The sequence below is a fragment of the Schistocerca americana genome, chromosome 3 (genome assembly GCF_021461395.2).
Source record: "Schistocerca americana isolate TAMUIC-IGC-003095 chromosome 3, iqSchAmer2.1, whole genome shotgun sequence".
Taxonomy (NCBI): domain Eukaryota; kingdom Metazoa; phylum Arthropoda; class Insecta; order Orthoptera; family Acrididae; genus Schistocerca; species Schistocerca americana.
This window is the reverse complement of record NC_060121.1, coordinates 935,693,577-935,720,635: the sequence shown is the minus strand read 5'-3', so window position 1 is coordinate 935,720,635 and position 27,059 is coordinate 935,693,577. Positions and strand designations below refer to the sequence as shown.

Here is a 27,059-nt window from a genome sequence, read left to right as displayed (position 1 = left end):
ATGGCATTCCTTATTACCCTCCTGAACCCACCAATTCCATATTCTGCTGACAGTCATTGGATCTCGACCAACGCGAGCAGCAATGTTGAGATACGATAAACCACAATCGCGATAGGCTACAATCCGACCTTTACCAAATTCGGAAATGTGATGGTACGCATTTCTGCTCCTTACACGAGGCATCACAATGTTTCACCAGGCAAACACCAGTCACTGCTGTTTGTGTATGAGAAATCGTTTGGAAACTTTCTTCTTGTCAGCACATTGTAGGTGTCGCCAATGGCACCAACCTTGTGTGAATGCTCTGAAAAGCTAATCATTTGCATATCACAGCATCTTCTTCCTGTCGGTTAAATTTCGCATCGGTAGCACGTCATCCTCAAGGTGTAGCAATTTTAATGGCCAGTAGTGTATTTGTGACAAGCGAGGATACAAATATCATTCCTGCGAGTTACATGACCAGCAATTTTATTTATCTCCTAAAGGTTTTTACCGTGATGTGCCAATAACTCACATTTAATTGTAAGAAATCATTCCAAGAGTGATGCATTTGTGATGAATCTTCAATGCACCGTTGCCTTAAAATGGTGATAAATCTTTAATGTGACACTTTCTTGAAATGGAATACTGTCAAAACATGGTAGCTATCAAATGAAAACAACTAAATGCGATGAAATCCAATATAACATTTCCAAAGTTCATTTATCAATGGCTATGAAGTTTCCTGGGGGGCTATCTAAGATCACACTTGGCTTATCCAGAAGTAACGTCAAAATGACGTGGCATTCAGTGTGACGATGAAACTCAATAGCAATCAATAAATGTAGAACTATGGGTACTCCTTATTGGATTTATCGTATGTTTTGTCTTCGTTTTATAACTAGCATATTTTGACAATATGCCATTCCAAGTCAACAGTGCTTCAAAGATTTATCACTAGCATATCAGTTGATTGGTTAATGTTCTTGGTGTCCATTTAGTGTGTGCGCTTGTCTGTATCTTTGGTCTGTGCGAAAGAAGAAAGCAATAGAGAGTATCTTATAATTTTCCAATTAAAAAAAATGGTTCAAATGGCTCTGAGCACTATGGGACTTAACATCTGAGGTCATCAGTCCCCTAGAACTTAGAACTACTTAAACCTAACTAACCTAAGGACATCACACACATCCATGCCCAAGGCAGGATTCAAACCTGCGACCGGAGCAATCACACGGTTCCAGACTGAAGCGCCTAGAACCGCTTGGCCACACCGGCCGGCTTTCCAATAAATTGAATACATCCAAGCTAAAGAACAATGGGTGCAAATTTTAACAAAAAACTTTAAAATGTCATAAAATGAAGCTTTCCTGATATGCAAGTGCTTAAGGACAGCTGTACTTTTGTCATGTGGGATGTCAAAATTAGAATACTATTTGAATATAATAGAGGGAAACATTCCACGTGGGAAAAATATATCTAAAAAGAAAGATGATGAAACTTACCAAACAAAAGCGCTGGCAGGTCGATAGACACACAAACAAACACAAACATACACACAAAATTCTAGCTTTCGCAACCAATGGTTGCCTCGTCAGGAAAGAGGGAAGGAGAAGGAAAGACAAAAGGATATGGGTTTTAAGGGAGAGGGTAAGGAGTCATTCCAATCCCGGGAGCGGAAAGACCTACCTTAGGGGGAAAAAAGGACAGGTATACACTCGCACACACACACATATCCATCCACACATACACAGACACAAGCAGACATTTGTAAAGGCAAAGAGTTTGGGCAGAGATGTCAGTCGGGGCAGATGTACAGAGGCAAAGATGAAGTTGAAAGACAGGTGAGGTATGAGCGGCGGCAAATTGAAATTAGAAATTAGCGGAGATTGAGGCCTGGCGGATAGCGAGAAGAAAGGATATGCTGAAGGGCAAGTTCCCATCTCCAGAGTTCTGACAGGTTGGTGTTAGTGGGAAGTATCCAGATAACCCGGACGGTGTAACACTGTGCCAAGATGTGCTGGCCGTGCACCAAGGCATGTTTAGCCACAGGGTGATCCTCATTACCAACAAACACTGTCTGCCTGTGTCCATTCATGCAAATGGACAGTTTGTTGCTGGTCATTCCCACATAGAACGCTTCACAGTGTAGGCAGGTCAGTTGGTAAATCACGTGGGTGCTTTCACACGTGGCTCTGCCTTTGATCGTGTACACCTTCCGGGTTACAGGACTGGAATAGGTGGTGGTGGGAGGGTGCATGGGACAGGTTTTACACCGGGGGCGGTTACAGGGGTAGGAGCCAGAGGGTAGGGAAGGTGGTTTGGCGATTTCATAGGGATGAACTAAGAGGTTGCGAAGGTTAGGTGGACGGCGGAAAGACATTCATCCCTATGAAATCCCCAAACCACCTTCCCAACCCTCTGGCTCCTACCCCTGTAACCGCCCCCGGTGTAAAACCTGTCCCATGCACCCTCCCACCACCACCTATTCCAGTCCTGTAACCCGGAAGGTGTACACGATCAAAGGCAGAGCCACGTGTGAAAGCACCCACGTGATTTACCAACTGACCTGCCTACACTGTGAAGCGTTCTATGTGGGAATGACCAGCAACAAACTGTCCATTCGCATGAATGGACACAGGCAGACAGTGTTTGTTGGTAATGAGGATCACCCTGTGGCTAAACATGCCTTGGTGCACGGCCAGCACATCTTGGCACAGTGTTACACCGTCCGGGTTATCTGGATACTTCCCACTAACACCAACCTGTCAGAACTCCGGAGATGGGAACTTGCCCTTCAGCATATCCTTTCTTCTCGCTATCCGCCAGGCCTCAATCTCCGCTAATTTCTAATTTCAATATGCCGCCGCTCATACCTCACCTGTCTTTCAACTTCATCTTTGCCTCTGTACATCTGCCCCGACTGACATCTCTGCCCAAACTCTTTGCCTTTACAAATGTCTGCTTGTGTCTGTGTATGTGTGGATGGATATGTGTGTGTGTGCGAGTGTATACCTGTCCTTTTTTCCCCCTAAGGTAAGTCTTTCCGCTCCCGGGATTGGAATGACTCCTTACCCTCTCCCTTAAAACCCATATCCTTTTGTCTTTCCTTCTCCTTCCCTCTTTCCTGACGAGGCAACCATTGGTTGCGAAAGCTAGAATTTTGTGTGTATGTTTGTGTTTGTTTGTGTGTCTATCGACCTGCCAGCGCTTTTGTTTAGAATACTATTTACTACACAAGATCTGTGTGATGTGCATGGAAATGAATCACAAGAAAAATGTGACAGAAAAAAAATGAGTTTGATTCAAGGCTGTCAATCAGCAGCTGTGAAGCACATTTTAAGAATAGAAACAATCAACTGTCAATTGCACAATTTTTTATTAAATTAATTTCTTGGCTAGTTTCAAAAAGTTAATTTAATAAAAAAAACTGTGGAGCTGACAACATTATTTCTATTCTTAAAAGAAAAAAAAGAAGAAAAGTCAACAAGGTAAAACGTTACACAACAAAAACAATTGTCAATAAAGTAAAGTCCTGTGTGTTTTGTTGTGAAACTTCCATGGGTATACATGTAACATACAAAGTAACATACAAAATAGATACCTCTCGAAGAACTAGGCAGATGCTTCAATAATTTCATAGTTTCAAATTTTACAAAACTAGAGAGGTACCTAGTAGTGTCAGAGCTCTAGAGAATATAACATTTCAATTGAACCATCTTGTGTGAGAAGAGATTTTCCACTATCCTCATACACAAGGTACTGTCTGTTTTGCCAGGTGAATTCAAACTTTTATCTCTAGCGTAGGATTCGTCATCAAGTGGTGAGAAGACTGTGGAAAGTCAAGCTGCAGCGCTCATAACAGAAGAGAAACGACTTAAAAATAACTATCAAGAAGAGAGTGTTACTTTTGATGTTCATTTTAACAAAAACAAAAGAATCGATCTGATCTGTAACAACTGTGGTGGACATAGACATTTCCCAAAATAAAACAAGAACCCTACGAAGAAAGAACACTGTTCTAAATGGAAAAAATATTATCACAGAGAAGAGTAGTGATACTTAACACACACAAAACTTCCAGAACGAAGAATGAGACCTTTCAAGCCCTGTCCTCTCTGTAAAAGAACAACCACAGAAGACTATTATTTTAAGAACAAAGACAACACAAAAATAGCATTTTTCCCATTAGAACATATCGAAAACTATCCAGTCATTGAAGGAAACAAGAAAGAAGACATCACTCAAGAGCACAAGAAAGATGATGTCACTGAAGAGAACAAGAAAGAAGTCATCAGCGAAGAATGTAAGAAAAAAACAGTGTACTTATTACATATGATTGCAACGAAGAAAAAAATTCAGAAGAATTTAATGAGAAGGAAGAAATGGGCATGGTTCCTTATAGTGCATGCACAGGTCATGTCTGTAATGAAGTAGACAAGTTAAAATATGTGAGAGGTTATGACATTGTTGTTGAAGTTGCCAAACAAGACGGCCAATGAAGATAGTGGCAAGAGAAAACTCTTTGGGTGAAAACTGTATTATGAAGGACCTTACCTGTGTTTCTAAACTGAACAAAAATCTGATTTCCATGAATGTTATTACTGAAAAAATTGCACAGTTTTGTTAAACAATCTGTTCAAATTTGTAAAGAAAAATATTCATTCTAAAGTAACATAAACCCATAAATGTATTCTAAGAAATTAACAAGAAATCAGGAGCAAGGTTATCCAGCCATTAGTTGAAGTTCAAAGACCAAGAAAATGTGTAATGGTTTTCCTTATAGTTCATGCTTAGCTGAGAAACTGTGTGAAGCTTGTGTGAGAGTTAAGCTAACAAGAAAGGCATTTTTCATCATGAGAGAAAGAGCAACAATACCATTCCAAATAATACATATTGATATGTTGGGGAAAAAGAGAGAGAGAGAGAGAGAGAGTAAGATATAGGTCAGAGGTTGAAAGATTCATAAGGAAATGTGTGTTGGAAAGTGAAAATCAGTTCAATCTCAAACTATTAAAAATAAGATGTGATGGTGGTGACAAGAACACCAGTCATGGGTTTAAGAATTGTTGTGTAGGAAAAGCAATTGTACTAGACACTTGTGGCTTGAGAGTATACATTCTGGGTGTTCACAAACTTTTAGATTCAGATAAATTAGAAAGTGTGAAATTAATAGTTTTCACTGTATAGCACTTGTGTTTATCAACAAGTTTATACTACAGCCACTGCCAGTAATAATAATAACATGCATAACTTACCTGACAAAAGAAAGAATTTTTTGTGGAATTTTGTTGATTTGTACATAATTAAGAATAGTTTGGAGCAATAATGAAATAATATGTAAGCTTTCACAACTCTCCATTTCGCATTTTTGTGTAAGTGGGAGTTTTCACGCTTTTTCCAATTTTTTTTAACAAATGCACAACATCTGAACAGATGTATTAGTTCACAAAGTTACTTCTGGGCTGAAAATCAGATATTCGTACGCTGCACCCACACAGCAACTTGTGCTAAATGTACACTTCCTTGTTAAATGTTTACTTATAGTCACATTTACTCAATTTTGTCACTCTCTCAATGAAAGGATCTGTTCTCGGATGCCCTAGTGCCTTTGCTGCTAACTTTTAATGATAATCTACTTTTCTGTTCCCAGAATGAGATTTTCACACTGCAGCAGAGTGTACGCTAATATGAACCTTCCTGCCAGATTAAAACTGTGTGCCAGACTGAGACTTGTACTCGGGGCCTTTGCCTTTTGCAGGCAAGTGCTCTTACCAACTGAACTACCTATGCACTTCCCACGACCTGTCCTCACAACTTTACTTTACTGTTGACATTTAAAATACAATCAACACAGTCTATGTTTACACTGCACATGGGTGCCAATCCTCGCACAGTAAACAACTAACTCCACAAACAAAGTGCCATTTGCGGAAATGATTAAACTCAAGTAGTAATATCTACCAACATGGACACTTGAGTAGAACACAAATGAGGCACTGAGATCCATAAAGTCTAAAGCACACTGCCATTAATTACACATTTAAATGAGTATCAGAAAAATAAGTGATAGAGTTTTTCGTAATTTTCATATATAAAATGTGGGCCTACAGCAGAGGTAAATGTGACTCACCAGAAGATCAAAATATTTCTGAAGCATGAATAAATGATAAAATTTCACAATGGATGGTGATGTGCTTTAGGCCCTTATGATTCTGAGTTCTTCAAGCGAATTACTGTATGATAAAATGCATGCTTAATATACCACAACTCATTCAGATACCCACAAGATAGGTTTACTGTCAGTACAACTTTATCATACACTGATGTCCAATCTAATTTTACTACAGTACGTAGTGAGTGAATTAACATATATGAGGAGTGTGCTATCATCTAGCAGGATTTATGCTGAGTGAATGGGGTTAAAAGTCTGCTGCAGTGCACTACCACCTGGTGGCACTGATGTGAACTTCTAGTTGAGTGACAAGGGCCAGCTGTGCACATCATGAGCTGTGCACGTAGTTTATCAAATCTGTTTGCATTTGGGCTGTAAGGCATGCATCACGCGAGTTGCACATGCACAAAAGCTCCTTAAAATGTGCACAAATGATGATGTGTTTGCGATGCTGATGCCAATTTTCACAGAGTCTAGAGGAGCTGCAATGCAATATATTTAAGTGCTATATCTTTCAGATTGCAGCATCTACGTTATGTTTAACAACATTCAAAGAAAAGTAACTCTGCAAGTTGTCGAACATTAGGGTGTATACATGCTCTTTTGCTCTTATACAGCAGCCATCACTGGTCCTAGAATATAGTACTCCAACTCAATTGGGAAGAAGAGCAACTAAATTTAACAATAACGAACAACGCGCGAGCTATGATCTTTGCAGTAACTGAAGAAAGAGCTATGGGGAAAAGACATGCTTAAAGTTACAAGTTAATCAATAGAAGCCCAACTAACATCAACGTGTCACACCTGTTGAAAAATATTTTGGGACAAGATCAGAACTGTTAAGACTTCAAGCTTTCGGAGTTTTTACAAAAAATCTACACTATTTGAAGAAATTTGAAGACAGAAATAAATCAAAAATTTTTGGCTGGTTATAATCCATTTGTCTACAGATTGTCTGATGCAGAAAGAAGAAGTATTGTATCAGTATGTCTTGTATGAGTGACAAAAGAAATTTCAAAGGAAACTCCCGTTACTAGTGAAGAATCAAATGACATTGCCTATAAAGTAAATTCAGGTTTCCTAAAAACAGAAGAACTTGTAGTCAGATCAGCGCCTATCTAGAAACATAACTGAAGAAATGTACATAGCTGTACATGTGGGTGATGGAATAATTACAGGAAAAGTGTGGAGAAAATGGGAATCATGTTGAAGAAACTTGAGAAGAACTTTGAAACGTCCGTGGTATAAAATCCAGATATATACCAACGGATACAAATGATTAGGACAGATGATGAATATTTCTGGAATAAGAACTGTATGAGAAGAAAATACTGTAAAAGTTCAGTATAACTGACTGCAAGGCTCCCCTAGCTCCAAAGGAGAAGGCAAGCGAAGAAAATCACGAGAGTTAACACATCAAATTTCCTTATCATGAAGCCACAGGAAGTCTTCTTTATTTACGATGTAAAACTAGGCACGATCTTGGATTCACAGTCACTTATGGGAGCCACTTCACTGATGATCCAAAAAAAGGAACCTCTTTCTGTAAGTCCACAATGTTAGTGAACACGCGCGCGCGCACACACACACACACACACACACACACACACACACACACACACACACTGTAATATCCAGTCGCACTGGTCAGAATTCTCCAGCTTCTCAAGCCACTGTAGCACAATTCTGGCCAAGCGACATGGACAGTTGTTCTAATAGTCGATGCCATTGCTGTCAGGGATGGTGGGATGCAGGTGCCCGCAATAATATTCATGTAATAGATGGCTGTCATGGTGCCTTTGATTACTACTATAGGCCCCAGGCCCCACAGTAGCCCAGCTGAATACCCCCACACCACAGCACAACAATGCCCTGCTTAGTAAAGCATTACAATGTTCACACAAGACAGTGTGCTTCTCGTTAGTATACTAGTCCACATGGACTTCATAGTTTCCTCCCATGTGCATCTTGTCAACAGCATCTTTCATGGAGGTGAATACACCTCTGGCTTTGTTCATGCTTTGAACAGAGTCATACTGAAGTGACCCTTTGTCATTGACAGAACTGCCAGAGCTATGCCCCCTCTTTGCCTGCACCCTTGGTGGGGTCCCGCCATGCCTTCAGTACAGCCCTGTCTTTGATAGACTGACCTAATAACCAATTGGTGGAGAATGTTTCCCACATGTTCACCAATTCCCTGCATGTGTGCATAATGGAGGTGCTTTTACTCCAACTGCTCTTTGCCGTTGGCTTTTTTACATGTTGCCATAATTCTTCTTCTTCTTCCTGAAGCATTTCTGCTTGTGCAGGTCATTCACCACCGTTCTTAGAACTGTTCTTTTCTAAAAGCTATTGTCTCTAAACATATAATGTACTTTACACAGTTAGAACTCTAGATTCCTGCATGATTTGTAACATATGGCTTCATGGTTAATACACACAGCGTACAATTGTTCTGCTTGGGAGGGATGTCAGTAAGCTTATTACACTCTTTCACATCAAGAAAGAGTAGTACACCCTTTACGCTCTGTTTTGAAGTACATGATAAACTGTAAGTCCTTTAACAACCTAAGTAAATCAGTTCAAAGTTCTTCTCAATTTCCACAGGAAGTTGGATGTGACAGTGCAGTTGGATACAGAGGTGGTGGAAGCAGTGCAGTTCCTCTTCAGGTTGCAGTCGAAACTTTTATAAGAAAATGAGATTCATCAGATGTAATGTAAGTTAGTGAAACTAACAGTAACTGTAAAATATTTTCTGGCTTGAAGCAGGAGCTTATGTAAGGCCTGTCTAGTGAGACAGAAAGATGAAAAAATAGTCCAAATACACAGCATTTCTATCACATTGTCAGCTGTGCTATAATCTCTTAGTTAAAAAAGGTTACCTCCATAGCTGAGATTTTTGATTGACAATAGAGGGGAGGCTGCTGACCGGAAGTGAGCTAGTTTGATTCCTGGTGGTAGAGTGATATTCCAGTCGAATATATGGCCAGCAATGAAAGAAGAAATGGTAGTGAATGGTTTCTGATCACCCGTCTGTGAGGTGAAGTCCTACATTAACTCTCTCAATCTTTAAGGAAAGTAGGGTGTTAATCACTATTGACAAATCTGTCCTTCAAATGGATACCTAGTTGGCCATTCTTTTGGTTTTACTTGCAAGAGGAGTTTCACCCTCATCCTTCCTTCAGAATAAAAAATGCTCTATACCTACTAATCACAATCCTTTCCAGCTGCACATATTCTTTAGGAAGGATAGGCACCAATATGATCAATAAAGAAAACCTTTCCAATTAGCATCCTGAGCTACCCTTTGTGGTCCCCCGGCAAGGATTTACTTTAATTTATGATTTTTACAATTAGAGAAGATATGTTAATCTCTAATTATTATTCTCTCTAAACAGGAGAATGCTGTTACATTATGCAAATTATTTGGTAACCAATATATGAAGCTGGACTGATGAGAATCTTTGTATCAGAGAAGAGCTTGAAATGCCACTGGCTGAAAATAAATAAATAAATAAATAAGTCTTCACAGACGAAGAATGAATGAAAAACACTGTTGCTTCTAACATGCTGTAAGACTGTGGCATATCTTTGGTGCAGGGTCAAAGGGGCTCACGTCAAAACTATAAACTTTTTTTTGAGGAGAGCTACAGCAAAGACCACAATCCACTCTAAAATCCAAATAGGTATGTATTTAAACTAACAGCACATTATTACATAGTAAATATTCCCTATTTTATGGCCCAAATTTCCTTGGGCTCGTAAGTTTATTTTTCCCCTCTTTCCATCCCGTAAATGTAGATATGTGCTGCAGCCCATTCCATAATAATTTTATGACCTCAATGACTGTGACATGAAACAACTTTATTTGCAAATTGTTACCACATTCAGACAACATTATATGAGGCACACTAAATATTAAACAAGGAAGTATATACTGTGTAAATATTTCTATAACAACACATTATGAATTTTATGAACAAGAACAATATTGTGGATTCAGTTATTCCAGAAATCAGCCTGATGTTATAAATAAATCAAACAGGATATGACAAGAATGCTACTCCTAGTCAATTTCAGTTAGATCTGGATCTTGTGCAATTGTATCACGATCTGTAGGAAGACTTTTATGAAAGTTATGAAACACTGGTGGTGTAAGAGGCAGTAGGTCAAGTAAATCCTCCTCCTTTTCACTGGATACAGACATGAGTAATTTGTATTTCCTTTCCACTTGGTCCACTGATGGCCTGCCCCTTCTTCTGAAACTCAACGTCTTGAAAGGTTCGTCACCCAAGGAATTCTTGTAGTTGACCATTCCTTCATTGTTAGTATACTGGAGCCATTGAACAGCATGCCATGAGTAATGTTATTAATCTGTGTTTTTCTTTCTAGAAATCAAACAAGATTTGAGCGGTCCAGCAAAGTCATAAAACTGATCTTGTTTAATTAAATAACATTTAATTGTAGTTTTTTGCCAGTGCTCCTTGGCAACTGGTACAAATCATGAGGATAGTAAACTCAAACCTTGAATTTTTTTCCTCTGTTTCTCTATCGTGGAATGGTTAATGTCACATTCCATGTGCTTCTGTCCAGCAACTAGGCATTTATGATTGATGACCTTGATGTGATGGAAGTCTCTCAAAGCCTTAATGAACATTGCTGCAATATGGGAGTTTTTATTTTGACCCCCACATGTGTAGCCAAATGCATGTATAAGCACGAAGCAATTTCATTTCCTACCCCACCAGCTAAAGCTTCATGCCACATAGTTGGTGGATTGTCCTGTACAATTGTCATGTACTGTCAAATTAAATGTCCACAGCTGACATTTGTAGAAAGCTACAGAAGAATCAAGGCATGGTGTAGGAACGCATTGCTGCAGATAAAAGCTGAAATGTTTTTTTAGAATCATCTTGCTCACACATATCATTGTCTTTTGCTTTTGATAAATAAGCAAAGTCAGCTGCCTCTTGATATAGTTTTTGTTCGGCCAAGTACCTTTGTAGATCTGCTGCATTACCGGTTTCTTTTGCAACTTCTATTTTCATATGTAAGACGTCACATTTGTGGCATATATCTACTTCGGGTTTTTTGAAGGAGGGTTTCAAGGCATGAAATTCCCTTTCGTAGATAAATCTGGATACAGGTTTTGCTTTGTTCTCTGTGTATAACTGGTACATAATTTGCAAATTCAGATGAGAAGGGAGATATCTCTTGTCATTGCTCCTTCTGGTGTAATGACTGTCATACGAAGGGAAAGACAATAAATGAGCTCTTACTTCATTCAATTCTTCCTCACTCATATTACGTTTCAGAGTATGTTTTCCATGCCCTTTACTGGCGGGGTATTCCAGTAGCGCTTCGTCTTATTTTTAATGGCGTGTCTAACAAATTTCTCATGCTTATCCAGTGTGCTGAGGGAACAGTGTTTGCATACAGGTTTCCTTTGACCATTGATTTCAAAACATTATTCATGGGTAATATTCCTGTTTCTAGAACATGTTTCCTTTCTGGTCTCCTGGTTGCCACATGTTTAGTAGTGACACGCTTTGCTATAAATGCAACTCTTTTAACATTGATACCGAGACCCCAGTATTCCGAAAAAATAGTTTTGGGAATATCATTTTCCAGTATGAAAAAACATTTATTTTTGCACTATTTAAGAGGTTTCATCTTTCTAGCACGTACTCCCTTCCCACTAACATTAATGTACGACTGTCCAGTATGTAGAAGAACAGCTCGTTCTTTGCGCAGTGCTCTAACCCAACGATATTGAATAGCCATACCTTCACCACTGCCATTGCTTGTAGAAGGCTGCTCAACTCCATATCTTGAAAGAGATGTCTCCACCATAGGGTTCGCAGGAATATTTTGTGCAATGTATTCTTGCTGCTGATCTGAATCATCAAGAGGGACTTTCAGTTTTTTAGTAACATGACTTTTTCTTCTCATTATTATTTCATCATCTAGGCAGCTCTGACTTTCTGAACCTGGTACATATATCTTGTCTTGATGACAGTCACAATCATAATCCAAAATATCTAACAGTGAAGATGCTAGTTTGTTCATTGATAGTTTGTCAGGGGCTCCCTCCATTATATACCGTATTTTATTGTGTTCGGATAATGGTGAAGACAATGTTAAATTGTTATCACTGCTTTCATCTAAAAATAAACAATAATATATTTAATGTGTTTTGTATTAAGTATCCACAATTATTGTTTCTGTAGTTTTACAGGAAGTGCAATTTGACACAACTTTTATAAAGCAGTCTGTATGACTACAGTTTATTTAGTCTTGCAAAATGGAAGCTACTATATCAGTTTAAAGATCCACTTACTTGTGTTAATGCCAGTCTGTTTCTGCAGTGAATGAACCATTTCCTTCCCACGGGTAAACACTATCGAACACATTCAATAATGAGTGAATGTTAAATCTTCCCTCTTTCACAATGCAACAACAATGCACATATTTATAGCACAAACTTCCCAAATAATACAGTATTGCCAAAACGTGGAAAGATTACCGAATACCAAATATAAATTAATAATGTTTTAGATTAGATTAGATTTACTTTCGTTCCAATTTATCCATAGTGAGGAGGTCCTCCAGGATGTAGAACATGTCAGAAAAGCAACAATACATGACAAATATTTACAACTCAAACAAATAAGCTAATGTACCATTCCACAGGTCCCAAGTGGAATGAGCATTTTTTTAATGAATGCTATATGAAAGAATCATTTTACAAATACTTATGTACTGAATTTAAAATAAAAGAAGTATTTTTATTAATTTATAAGGTAATAAATGTGTAATACAACTACTACAATACTTATTTTTCACTGAAATGGTGCATAAGTTAGACTCTACTTACTTAAACACACACACACACACACACACACACACACACACACACACACTTATTTACAATGAACACATTACTGCATTACTGTACTAAATTGTGCAGAAGTTATCAGTTGGTTCTACTGAGAAATTCTTCAATTGAGTAGAAGGAGTTGGCCACCAATAAATCCTTTAGGCTTCTCTTAAACTGAATGTCATTGGTTGTTAAGCTTTTTATGGCTGCTGGGAAGTTATTGAAAATGTGTGTTCCTGAATAATGCACACCTTTTTGTACAAGACTAAGTGACTTTAGATCCTTGTGAAGATTATTCTTATTTCTAGTATTGATTCCATGAATTGAGCTGTTGGTTTGAAAAAGTTATATTTTTAATGACAAATTTCATTAAGGAATAAATATAGTTCCCTAAACAGGCTTCTGCAGGATGTTCTTGAGTTCACACCACATATAACTCTTACTGCACGTTTTTGTGCCCGGAAAACTTTTGCTTGGCTTGATGAATTACCCCAAAAAATAATTCCATATGACATTAGGGAATGAAAGTAAGCATAGTATGCCAGCTTTTTCATTTTTATATCCCCTATGTCTGACAATTCACATTGCAAATAGAGATTTGTTAAGACGCTTCATCAGTTCTGTGGTGTGCTCCTCCCAGTTGAATTTATTATCAAGCTGTAATCCCAAGAATTTAACACTGTCCACTTCTTCTATCTGCTTGTCATCATATGTTAGGCATATACTCGTGGGACACCCCTTACAATTTCTGAACTGCATGAAGTGTGTTTTTTCAAAGTTTAGTGACAAATAATTGGCTAGGAAGCAGTGATTAATGTCCAAAAATATTTTATTAGCTGATCTACACTTGATTTGCTATTTATTGCAATGTTTGTATCATCGGCAAACAAAACAAACTTGGCTTCTGGTAATGTTACTGATGAAAGGTCACTGATATGCACAAGAAAAAGTAAGGGGCCTAAAATGGCACCTTGTGTGTTACAAAGGGCATACGTCAACATAAAACTTATTCAGCTTATAATACACTGCTGATACTAAGGGCATAAGTCGACATAAGCCCTTAATTCACAACAAATGTTAGCAAATATGACTTAAGGCACAGTGCCCATTTGATTCAGTAGGCCTTGTTTTGCACCCTGATGTAAGCCCTTTATACCACACTAAAGCTTGGGTTTTCCTTGTCATTGTCATTTAACAAACCATAATTGACCAAAAAGTGACTTACATCCTTACGACCCTGCACTACTAAAGATATATATCCTGTAAACGCCTGAATCGTTCAACTCATAATTGGCAAGCTGCAACTAAGTTACAAATATGCATGCAGAGCAACAAAGAAATCACACATAGCCAAATGTTATTAGTAAACAGTAATAGATTGGTGGCTCATCAACTGTTTTCAGTCAGTTAATATGTCATCATTAAGAGTTTCAGATGCAATAACTACATATCACTTTAAACAGCAATGTATCTGAAGCAGGAGATATTTCTACCATGACAGGAAACAGCCAACTCTAATGTTCATGGGTCTGGTGAATAAATAAATAAAATACATACACCTAACCTCACCAGATGAACAGGAAGATTATGGTTTAACATCTTGTCAATAGCATTATCACTATAGATGGAGAAAAAGCTCAGACTGTAAAAAGATGGGCACAGAAACATGTCACATCATTTTCATATGAACCAAAACATTTGTCTCATATAATTTAAAGAAACCACGAGAAATCTAAATCTTTGTTGCTGGATGGTTGAATGAAGTTCCTCTCAAATAAAAGTTCAATGCCCTAACCATTATGTCACGTCACATCATACAAATAATGTCACCTTGATCCTGTGAAAGTTTAACAGGCTTGCAACTTTTGATATAAAATGCTACTTGTTGTGGCATGAAGTGGACTAGCTTGTGAAAGCACTGAAAACGTATTCTTGACACTTGTTGTTTGGGTGGTTGTATCAAGTTTTTCTATAGGATTATTTTGCCAACAAATATTCCATTACATGGTGGCTAGGTGTTTAGTAATACTTAGCCCATGACTCAAACCTGATCTTGGAATAAAATATTATTGATTAGTGGTGATTGGAAAGTAATTTAATATGAAGCAAAACTGTGTCAATAATGGAAAGCTTATAAGTGGGGAGCTGTGTGAAGAGGAAACAACATTTAATTATGCAAATGCTGCAGCAATCAATTAGAAGATGTACAGTGTAGTGGACAAAATTGAAAAAGCTAATGAAAGGTTGTGTAAAATGATAAAGCAGAAAGATGATTTAGTAAACAGAGACAGAGTGAACAGTACATGTGTAGTACAAAATAGTAATGGTAAGGTGTTTGAATTAAAAGAAAGTAGAAGGTACGTTAGTACAAAGAGACCATGCAAAAATATATTTGATATATGGGATGAGGAATATATGGGACTGGTTAAATTAGAAACTACTGGTTTGTTTAAAGAGGATGTGAATCTTTAAAGTATAGAACACCCAAATACAGGAATCATTATGTGAGGACAGTAATTTACTTATACAAAAAAGTCAAGTAAAGAGACAGATAGCTCTGTCATTGAGAAGATTCCACCTAATGTAGGCTTATATGCTGCTGAAAGTAACAAAATGTGGAAGAGAACCCATTTAATGTTACTAAAGAAAGAGTATGACAGCAAACGTAAGGAGTTAGCAGATGGACATATTAAAAACATCTGTAAGGTAAATGATGAAAGTTTCATGATGTTGATTCTGTCTCATAATGACTGAGTTCTATTTAACTTTACTGGTATTGGAAATCATTATTATTTTGTTAACTGTTTGAGGATACTGGAAATTATAATGTGGGGTAATATGTGTACAGCATACAAGGCAGTAGGTTTACATGCAAAGTTGCAAAGAAATGTGTTAAAAGGAAAATGGTTTGTGTGTCAATGCTTTATTTTGCTAAAATTTTGAGGGAAAGATGTATCACAAGTACATGCAAATATCATTTCTTTAATAGAAACAGATGATGCAAAAGGCGACGGCGATTTGAATGAACATTAGCATGTGAGCCCTAAGGGGTTCATGAATCCTTTTCAAGATATTTATCTGGCTATCACAAGGTACTGAACTATTTTCTGTTTTTCATTCTTCTGCATTTCATCTTTCCATGTTACCTTCTTCTGTCATTCTGTTCTCTCTCCATTCAGTAATAAGGGCACAAGTGCTAAACTTTATTCAGAATAATATCACTGTAACATGGAAAATTTATTCACATGTATTACTGGGAAGTGAAAAGTAATCTCAAGTTTTCTTACATGAAGTTGAAATTTACAGTTTCAAAATAGAAAGTACTTCTGATAGTAACAACATTTAATGTGTTTCATATTCATGTTCTTTCTACTTCAATAGAGAGTAACATGTTTGAATACTGACTGTATTTAAGGAATTATTATGCTTTATTAATGAATTATGGTCATATATGGGAAAAATTATGTTTTATTTATAAGAAAGTGGGTATGCCCTAGATTATTTTATGAAAATTAGAATGTTAAGATTGATGAATTGTCATAGTGTAAACCTATTGTCAGCAAATGGACAGTGGTTATTATGGAAAATCTATTCATAAAATTAATATTGTTGTGAATAGAAAACTTCAAACTGGAACTTCATATACTTTAAAAACTTTACTTACTGTCTCCATTACATTTTGAAATGGATTTTGATCAGAGGAGGCGAACTGTTTATCAGTTTACAGGTACATAGGTAAATGAAAGTGGATGTTTATGAGACCACACCAGTAATAAAATTTTTACGGGCTGTGTGTCTCAAGCTATATATAAAACGCATATTTGCTAAGGGTTTTTGTTGTGCCTATCTACAACTCATTATCTCCACAACATGGGTATTAATGTTTCAAATGCCTTTGATAAGAAGTTGAAAATTTTGTATGTGTGGACTGAATATGAATGTTTTCAGTTCTGCACATCCATATTCATTTCACAACCGTTTATATTCATTATGCCGAACAGTACTTATTTACAGCAAGGGGTAAGATAACTTTGAGATGTTCCGACTGCGAACCTGATGGATATAAGAAAAATATAAGAGTTACAATCAATAGTTATGTAAATGAAAAAATGTGTTGGTATAATGAAAATTAATGGAAATGGTTGACAATAAACAATATTCGCTGAAATCATGTTGTTGCTGACTGTTAACAATTCCTGACTTCTCAAAAGTACTAATGTAGGAGTAGAATGGGTATGGGGAAGCATTTTTGCTGAATTTGTTCTGTATGTCTTTGTGCAAGCAAACATAAATTACATTTTTCTTTTTGATTTTTTCTCTGTTCCATTATGTATAATAACAACTGAAAAATTTAAGAAGTGACCAGTGAACCAAGGCAATCAGTGAGAGCTAAACAACAGATTCCTTGTTGCCATAGGTTGCAAATGAGGGCATGGCTGTTTTGAAGTGCACTGAAATATGGTTTTGTAGTGCAAGTGTCTTTTAGATGAAGTAATTGAAGATAACTGGACGAACATGCATATTACTGAAATCAACTTCCTTTACGCAATTTGGACTAGTTTTTGTGCATATGAAAAGCAAAATTAAAAAAAGAAATGTGAAGCTAGTAATTGAGAAGTCATGTTGTACGAGTATATAAGTGTTGCAGAAACGTGTACGTGAAGCTGCCAATTCAAATTTCTTTTTATGTAGAGATATATGTATTTTTTATGTAAAGGTAAATGTAATTTTTCCTTCTTTATTTTATTTGTATATGCTTCCTGTGTATCTAGTAAGCTGCCATTTTTGGAGTTGAGTGTACAGTTTAGTAAGATTTCTGTTTTAAGTGACTTTACGTATGTGCAAATTTTGCCTGGAAATAATATCTGGCACTGTGTGAAGATGTCCTGCATTTTATCAGATCATCCTTTATTTTAGCTCAAGTGTTCCCTTGTCCTGACAAAATACATACCAGGGCATATACTGTCCTGTTTCTCATTAACTGTCCCTTATATTTTGAAAGGTGCATTTTCAAGAGAGATGTAGCATAACCAAAAGGAGAATAAACGTGGTCATACCCAAAGAATAAAGAAAATACTCCTGTTGATTAAACCAAACTAAACCATGGATGATTTTTGAAATCCTTTTGTTGGTACTACTTAAAGCTTTCACATGGCAAGCAGTTCATCACTTCCACTTTCTTTGTGCATTGCCTATTGCTTCAGCTCACCACATTTAAAAATGTGGTTTTAATGGATTTAAAGAGTCACATCTAACCTTACTTGATGTTGCATATTGCAAACATTTCATATAAATGCCAAAAAGAAAGTACATATTTACTGACTAAAGCTAAGTTTCCATTTCTGAAATTAGAATAGTAAAGCGATAACGTATTTTGCACATTGTGTAAAAGTACTTCTTGAGTCTACAATGGGAGTCAATATGATGTTCTGCAATACACTTTGTCACAAAGTATGATGTCTTTTTGCACAAAACATGAGAATAGTGTCACTGCAAAAGAAGAAGAAAATCATCTCACTGCTGAGGGAGCTTCAGTAGCTTTTCATGCAATGTAATGAAACATCGTGTGGCGAGGGCCTCCCGGCGGGTAGACCTGATCGCCTGGTTCAAGTCTTTTGAGGTGACATCACTCTTCAGCGACTTGCACATCGATGAGGATGAAATGGTGATGATGGAGATGACAGTAACACTCAGTCCCTGAGTGGAGAAAATCTCCAACCCAAATGGGAATCAACCCCCCCCCCCGCGCAACATGACAAGTCAGCGTGCTGTCCACTCAGCTACGGTGGGGCGGACAATGAAACATAATCATTCCTTCAGGTCAATACTTGTATAGTCAAGGTGAAGTGTGGAACACACTATTCGAAAAGTGTAGCTGAAGAGGAACCAGTTAAATAAAGTATTTTTTTCAAGTGATCAAGAGTGTGACCCTGGTAAAAATATAGAGGCAGGTGAAACAGAAAGAGATAATTGCAAATCGAATATTAGATGACTTCCATTCATCCACTAGAGGGCAGCACCAGGTGATGGACAAGAGCTACTGGATGAGAAATATTGAGAGTGGACTGGGTTATCAAAAGAAGAAGAAGAAGAAGAAGCAGGAGTCAAGTCGAAGGAAGGAAGGAGGTTACAGTTTAACATATTATGGACAGCGCAGCCATTACAGACTAACGCACAGTCGAGTGGAGTGGGGGTAAGGATAATTGAAACTACATGGATGATGAATTAATGTGCTACTTTTTATGAACTGATAAATAGTAAGGTTTTGGTTTGTATAAATTGAGATGAGGAGTGTGACTTAATTCATTTTCACATCACAGAAATTGTTACTAATTTTGTGGATTTTCAGTAATGACAAATTGTAGAAAGTTTAATTGTTATGTGAAGAAGCTATCTCAGTTTTTGGTGTTATAACAGAAAAAAGTTTTGAATATATTGCAACTGCATCTACAGCAAAAAGTGTGTAATATTAATTTCAATTTTCTGAGTATCCTGGTCCTAGCTTTTTCAACACAGGATATTCAATAACAGAATGCAGTATGACATTAATCAACAAGTATTGCAAGTAAAAGAACACTTATCTTATTAGTAACAATAAGAACATTAAGTACTGAGTTTTGGTACATCCTGTGTTTCATTGTTGTGTTAAATGTGAGAATCTTTCATTTCTGTTATGATTGGTCATGTTAATGGTACCAAGAGTACGGGATCCCATTTTGAGATTTGTAGATTGTCAGTTGGCGAGAGAAATACTAACTTTTGAAGTGGCAGAAGTTGGTGTTTGAGTAGGTACATCAAGTAGGTCTATAGAATTTTCTTTTGCCATTAAATATCAAGTACCTCAAATTCTGGCCTACCATTTCATCACCTCTCATTACAAATTTTATATTTAACAATGGATTTTATGTATCACACTTGTTCCACACAATGGTAAAACTTTTTATGAAGGGCTTTGTGAAACAGGCACTCTGATCATTATTTTTAAAACCCATGGTATTTTCATGAAATGTTAATGACACATGTACAGGTATATTTTATAGTAAGGATGGTCGCAGTGGTTTTTACATCTTCTTGATTTGATACATTGTAACATAATATTTACAATGGAGATGGAAGAATGTGGCTGCAAGCCCTTTTTACAAGTCTTGGTGTAACATAAGAGTATCAGATCACAGTACTATGGGGCATGTGGTGCATCTAAAGTACACTGATAATTCATACTCGCATGTGATCAACTAGCATTACTGACAGACAACGACCATTCTCCAGACAATGGTACATGGAGCTCAAAGCATTTCAAACACAGATAACCTGCAAACAGAATAGTAACATCTCCAAACTAAATTTGTGCTATCAGATAAAGAGGGTGCTACCAATACATATAAACCACAAGGAAGAAGATAATGATAAGAGTTTCACAACAACAGCCTGTCCAGTCACGAATCGGAAAGTTTCCACTAGGATAAGTAGAGTAATTAGGATACACTAAGTTCAAAAAATGTTTTCTCCTTCCAGTCAAAACTTCAGAGGTTTTGAGCTCTAGCAAAGATAACATAGCAACCACACAGACCAAGAATTTATAGGATTCCAGATAAATGCAACAAGTCTTACACAGGACAAAAGAACATATACCCTTCACAAGTGTGTTGTAGATCACCAGTGACATACTAGTCTCCTATCCAACAAATCCGCTTAAGAACATTGCATTTCTGTGAGTCATTTGATGTCCCACAATGAAACCTACAACTCTGCAGACACCATGGGTTAAGGTTGTTGTTGTTGTGGTCTTCAGTCCTGAGACTGGTTTGATGCAGCTCTCCATGCAACTCTATCCTGCGCAAGCTTCTTCATCTCCCAGTACCTACTGCAACCTACATCCTTCTGAATCTGCTTAGTGTATTCATCTCTTGGTCTCCCTCTACGATTTTTACCCTCCACGCTGCCCCCCAATGCTAAATTTGTGATCCCTTGATGCCTCAAAACGTGTCCTACCAACCGATCCCTTCTTCTAGTCAAGTTGTGCCACAAACTTCTCTTCTCCCCAATCCTATTCAATACCTCCTCATTAGTTACATGATCTACCCACCTTATCTTCAGCATTCTTTATTACTCCTGATAACGACGTCCTCTTGAGTAGTCCCCGCCCGGTATCTGTAGAAATTTGACTGCCACAAAACATCAAACAGGACAGGTTTCACTTGGATACCACAACACAGAATATATCATCTATGTAATCAGCATTTTTCTGCTAATTAATTAAAGAAGAATCATCAATCCAATATAAAAAATCTGTGTTATCACTACGGAGGGCATAGTTACGTAAAAGCTTATTCCAGTCAGATACACAGTTACTTGTGAATACACCACGAATGCACCAGCGGTGGGTTAAATGGAGGAATTCACTATGCTTTCGCCTGTTTACACCAAAGAAGACAAATTCAAAATGTCAAGGCACCATGGATAACTGGCAGCTTCATCAAAATTGTGTGGAACAGTGAAACCTATCTAGCTGCCCAACAGTTTGCTCCATCGATTCTGAGCCAATGTTACTGCAGTCTCAGCAAAATGACCCATTCCTCAGTAATAATAAATAATATCGACAGGTCTGACCTCGGCAACCAGAGACAATGGTCGTGTGTGTGTGTGTGTGTGTGTGTGTGTGTGTGTGTGTGTGTGAGCTGCATTAGCATGAATGTGTGTGTATGTTGTCTATTTCAGAAGAAAGTCTTATGTCCGAAAGCTTAACATGTTTAGTGGTCTTTTCGTTGTGCAGGTCTGCGACTCAACATCTATGCTATACAGTGAGAAGCAATCTATCTGTTTCATATACTGTCATTCTTCCAGACTGGATTTTCCATTGTTTAATATTGAGAGAAGGCCCCTTCCCTCTACCACCACCCATAGAACCCAATTCTCTCAAAAAAAATTCCTGACATCTACTGTTAGATTAGATCAGAGCAATTTTTCATTACAACGATCAATTGACACACACACACACACACACACACACACACACACACACACACACACACCTGTACCCAACACCCAAAAACTCTGCAAGGCCTGTATCGCATACATTACACCTATGGGTCTGTGGGTTCGTCCTAGCACATTCAAACAAGAGACTGATCTCATTTTTGTTGCTTTCTAGTAAGCTGTCTTACCGACTAAGCTAGGGCATTCAACGTATGCTTATAGTAGTGGTATATTTTACTTTATCACAGCACAGATCTGCATGACACAGGCAATGTTCATAAAATATTATAAATCATTTTAAACAATATTGAGACTCCCCAGAAAACATATACTACACTCCACCATTGATAAGCACCCACCGACATTTTGGAAAGTCAGCGTCCTTGCTCTATTTATGAAGTAGGTTAGATTTTAACCCCCTTGGGTGGCATGGATACCACGATGCCCCTGTGCTTGGAGACAAGTGCTCAATGCGGTGCTTACTATTAAAAAATGCAGCACTTGCTATTAAACAGATGCCGAATGAGCTATATCTTTCCCTAAAAGAACGTTCTGAATACTGTACACACTGTCTTCAGTTGCTGGAATTACCAGAGAAGTTTTATGAGGTACTCACGTATAACAAAAACATGTAGTTTCAATGATACACCGCACTAAGGATCTCTCCAAAACATGTTGTTCAGAGTATGGTTTATCATGCCACGGTGGCGACTTTGCTGCATAAAGGTTCTGTTATATTATGAATGGATACAATTTGTGTGTGAGTATGCAAGTATTATTTAATTAAGTAAAAGTAGATTTGCAGTTTCACAGTAGCTCACTTTATTCTAAAAACTGAATATTAATGCAATACTGGCAGTAGGTGTATTGAGATAATCAGAGTCTAGTGCTGGAAACTTCACTGCTCTTTGAGCACTTGTCCAGTGGATTTGAGAAACGAAGTAATAAGATTTCTGGTAGCCACATTATTTCAGATTCTGTGTAGCTTTTAATTTTAAAAAAATCAACTATATTACAGTGCCTTTTAGGGCACTTGCACTTCCAAAATTCAATGTAGAATAAATTAAAAATTTCATAGTATTTGGGGTCACGAGTGAATAAATTGGCTTTTAAATTAGTATTTAGGACACGGAAAATAACATCTTATACATCACACAAAAGCTTTGAAACTGTGCTTTTCAGAATGCAGTACAGACCTAATCATTGGAAAGACGTAATCACCAGATGTCAAATATCAAAGTGTCACTTATAGTTTTACTTGAGCCAGACTGGCATCTTTAATGCGAATATCTGATTTTTTTAACACATCTCCAATCACCTCCAGGTAAGCACCAGAAATCTATTTTGCTGAATTTATTTCAAACTGTGCAGACATATTTCACTTAACTGTCAATGACTGCCATTCAGAAGAGGTGTGAAAGACGAACACAAAGTCTGGAATATGAAACTCTGAACACCTAAAGCACTGTAAAGTGGAAACACATACATGCACCAGATTTGAAAACCACTTCATGGAACAAAATAAGCAGCCTACTGGCATAAAAACGCCAGTAAGCAGCAACAATAACTTGTAGACAGCTAATGTCCACCTACCACAAACCAAAAGATCCACTACAATACACTTCAGTCATAAGATGCACCATCCTCGTCACTTCACAAATTATGTTTCTAGGTTATAATCTACACCTAAAATTTCCTATAAAGATTTTGCCTACTTGTGGTTTCCAACAAACTGCGATTTCAGTCCATAGATTCTGAGCTATATTCCAATTATATTTTTCATCCTCAGGATGACACAAACTACTCCTTTGACCAAACTTACCAGTTTCCCACAGTCATGTTTAATATTGTGTTGCCCATTATGACTGAAAAAAGAAACTGACTTAAATTTCACCGATTGTTGTCCAAAATCTGTACGTTCTGGTGATGAGATCAGCTACATTATGGCCGTGCAAGTAGTGGTGTTCTAATTTGACAAAATTGGACGATGCCAGTTGGCAGCAGAGTCCACAAATATCGGTGTTACTCTGACCACAGCCTTACGAATTGTAATTGCTGACAGTAGGTTACTTCTCTGCATATTTCATGTTAAACTCTTTGGCATTGGTAGTGGGAAAGCAATTATGACGTTATTTAAGACGATCAATGACCAGTTATGAAGTTATGAGAAAATTCCAAACTGTAATGTATGTCAATACAATGCAAGACGCCAAATTCAATATGTCTGGTTTATTAAACGAGCACAAACATTTAAATTCCCAACAAATCAAGAAGAAACCAGCATAACTATCATTATTGAAAACCCTGACAATTCTGTTCACAATACTAAAGCCCACTGGCAACGAAGTACTGATATATTTGAAAAGAATTCAAATGCTGAACATATAAAATTTTTCACCACATTTGGATCTGATTTGTCAAAGCTACAAACTCCGTCGAGTATTACATAATTTATTGTCAAAAAAATAACCAGTGAAAAGCTAAAAAAAATTAATGTACCACCTAAATCAATTGCTCGTGTCCATTCATCACACACAAAACATGCCACAAAACAAACATGGATTTGCAGCTCTCAGTCAGTGCACATGGCAATTACAAATCAGTTCACGATTGGAGGAAGCACATCTTAAACTAAACACAAATTTGTAAAGGGAATACGTGTTACAAACCCAAGAGTGTTCAAGGCACTGCTGCCTCCTATTGTCAAAGGAAAAGGAAATACGCTAACAGGATATTGTGTGGATTTGATGGGCAGTGGAATATACTATAGGAGAGGTGGGGAGGATTCTAGATTGGATGTTTGTTGTTCCCTCATACAATGGTAAATAGTCAACTCCCAGGTGAAGGACAAGGTTCAGTTGATCCCATCTAGGACAATACTGGGCAATGAGTGGAGTGGTCATATGCAGCTGGTTCTTGTGAGTGTGAGGATACAGTGCAGCCAAGGGTATTCTCATCACTGCAGATGGACCATCCATGATTGGTCAGTATATGACACTGACTTTTTGATGTTGTGTTTATGGCTGTCAAAATGCTGGTACTGCTGATAGTGGCATGATATGGACAGAAGTATGGATCAAGCTTGTCAGAGAGGTGGAAGTCAGTGTCCAGGAAGGTGACACATTGGGCAGAGGAGAATCAGGAGAAGCAAACAGGTGAGAGGAGACTGAGGCCTTGTTTACATAGGACTGGGCAATGGAAGCTAAATCATGGGCAAATTCTTAAATTATTATTCAGTACTATCTTTGAGTATGACCACACTAAATTAAATTGCAACAATGAATATCACTGGAATTTTGATAAGCACCACTTGGTTGTTGCCAAATATGCAGATGCAGTATCAGACTGAAGTTTCAATTAATCAGAAATACTTTGTAAATATATATATCCTACCATATTTAAAGAAGAATGACTGGAAAAGTTACCACCATGCTTAATTTTAATTATCCTGAGACTTCAGACTATTGGCACATTTAAGTCCATGTTTTACAAATGTCTCTGACATGCTCAAAAACAAAAGTTCCCCTATGTAAAAAGACTTTAATTTCTCTGCACAACAATGGAGACAAATATATGTAACTTAAATATAGTAGATATATTAACTGCTGTCAAAATACATCATCTAAAGTCTCTTTGTCCTAACCAACTGGCAACTGTGATAAAGCAAACTTCAATACCGAACAGAGTCATAGCTGTCAGTTTTGTTGATACTGTAGTCTCCATAGTCCTCTGGTGCAACTTGTTCATATCCTCCTAGCACCATTTTTGCTACTATTGTGACTGCAGTGATGGCTGCAACAACAGTTCTTGTATATTACACTCCACGATGTCATGCGTTTATCTTCATATCACACAAAGGAAACTTTTAACAATTAACAAACTGCTTTATATTTTTATTTGACTGAATAGAGTGAATGTTACACATACACTTTAACAACATACATGTAAAGGCTTCCCCCACAGTTACCTATGATCTGTAAGATGGACAGCTGCACAAACATTAGTAACTTGCTTTTTGGAAAAATTTTTGTACTAGACAACACAGATACGTTTTAATTCCATTGGCAATGGTAACAAAAGTACTGATGCATCTCTTCGCGTATGTGGGCAGACAATGATGCTACTCACCATATAGAAGAGATGTTGAGTTGCAGATAGGCACAAAAAAAAAAGACTCTCACAGTTAAAGTTTTTGGCCATTAACGCTTTCATCAACAAAACACACACACACACACACACACACACACACACACACACACACGCGCGCGCACACATGACTGCAGTGTGGTTTCAGTTGCTTGAGACTACAAGGCCTTAATGGCCGAAAGATTTAATTGTGAGGGTCTTTTTGTTGTGCCTATCTGCAACTCAGCATCTACACTATATGGTGACTAGCAACTTTCCTTCTCTAATATTGTTACATTCTGTCCTGGATTTTCCATTGTTTGAGCAGATGATGATGTTCATTAGACAAAACAATTAAAGTGGAATGAACACACTGTAGTATCCACCCATAGAACAGTATCTGATGAAACTAGTTAGGAAACGTGTATGTAAACATGCATCCAAACATAATTAACAGCTCTTAGTATCAACATAATTTTACAATGATATAGGAAAGACAGATTGCTACTTACCGTAAAGAAAACAGGTCAAGTTGCAGGCAGGCACAATTAAAAGACACTTACATAAAGCTTTCGGCCACAGCCTTTATCAGCAAAAAAAACACACACACACACACAAAAAAAAAACTGCTAACTCCAGCATCTCGGGCCACAATTCGTATCTGGAGTTTCCGTTGTTTGATTTAATTTCACAATGAGTAACACATGATGGAGGCAGGGGATTAATGCAAATGAATTTCAGAAAACATTTACTTATTTTGACAATAAGTACAATTATCAAGTATGTAAAGTTTACATCTGTAATCTACAGGTCAGTAGGTCTACCCTGTATGCAGTTAGCAACTGTTACTCGAGTACGATCAGGAAATTTAAAAAATAATGTTGCCTCTCCTTCCCCCCCCCCCCCCCCACCCTCTAGCAGTAAGCC

At 37.4% G+C, this 27,059-nt stretch overlaps 1 long non-coding RNA gene across 3 annotated transcripts in view; it reads left to right on the top strand.

Annotated features, from left to right (window-relative positions):
- Positions 1-18,721, top strand: part of LOC124607269 — a 101,598-nt gene extending 82,877 nt beyond the window's left edge. The window contains exons 2-5 of one of the 3 annotated variants that reach the window (XR_006978797.1): positions 8,759-8,868; positions 9,550-9,837; positions 16,021-16,123; positions 17,449-18,721. This is a non-coding gene — a long non-coding RNA (uncharacterized LOC124607269). Of the gene's footprint in view, positions 1-8,758; positions 8,869-9,549; positions 9,838-16,020; positions 16,124-17,387 lie in introns of all 3 variants that reach the window. The other 2 variants (XR_006978799.1, XR_006978798.1) reach the window with 2 other exon arrangements.
- The last annotated feature ends 8,338 nt before the right edge of the window (positions 18,722-27,059 follow it).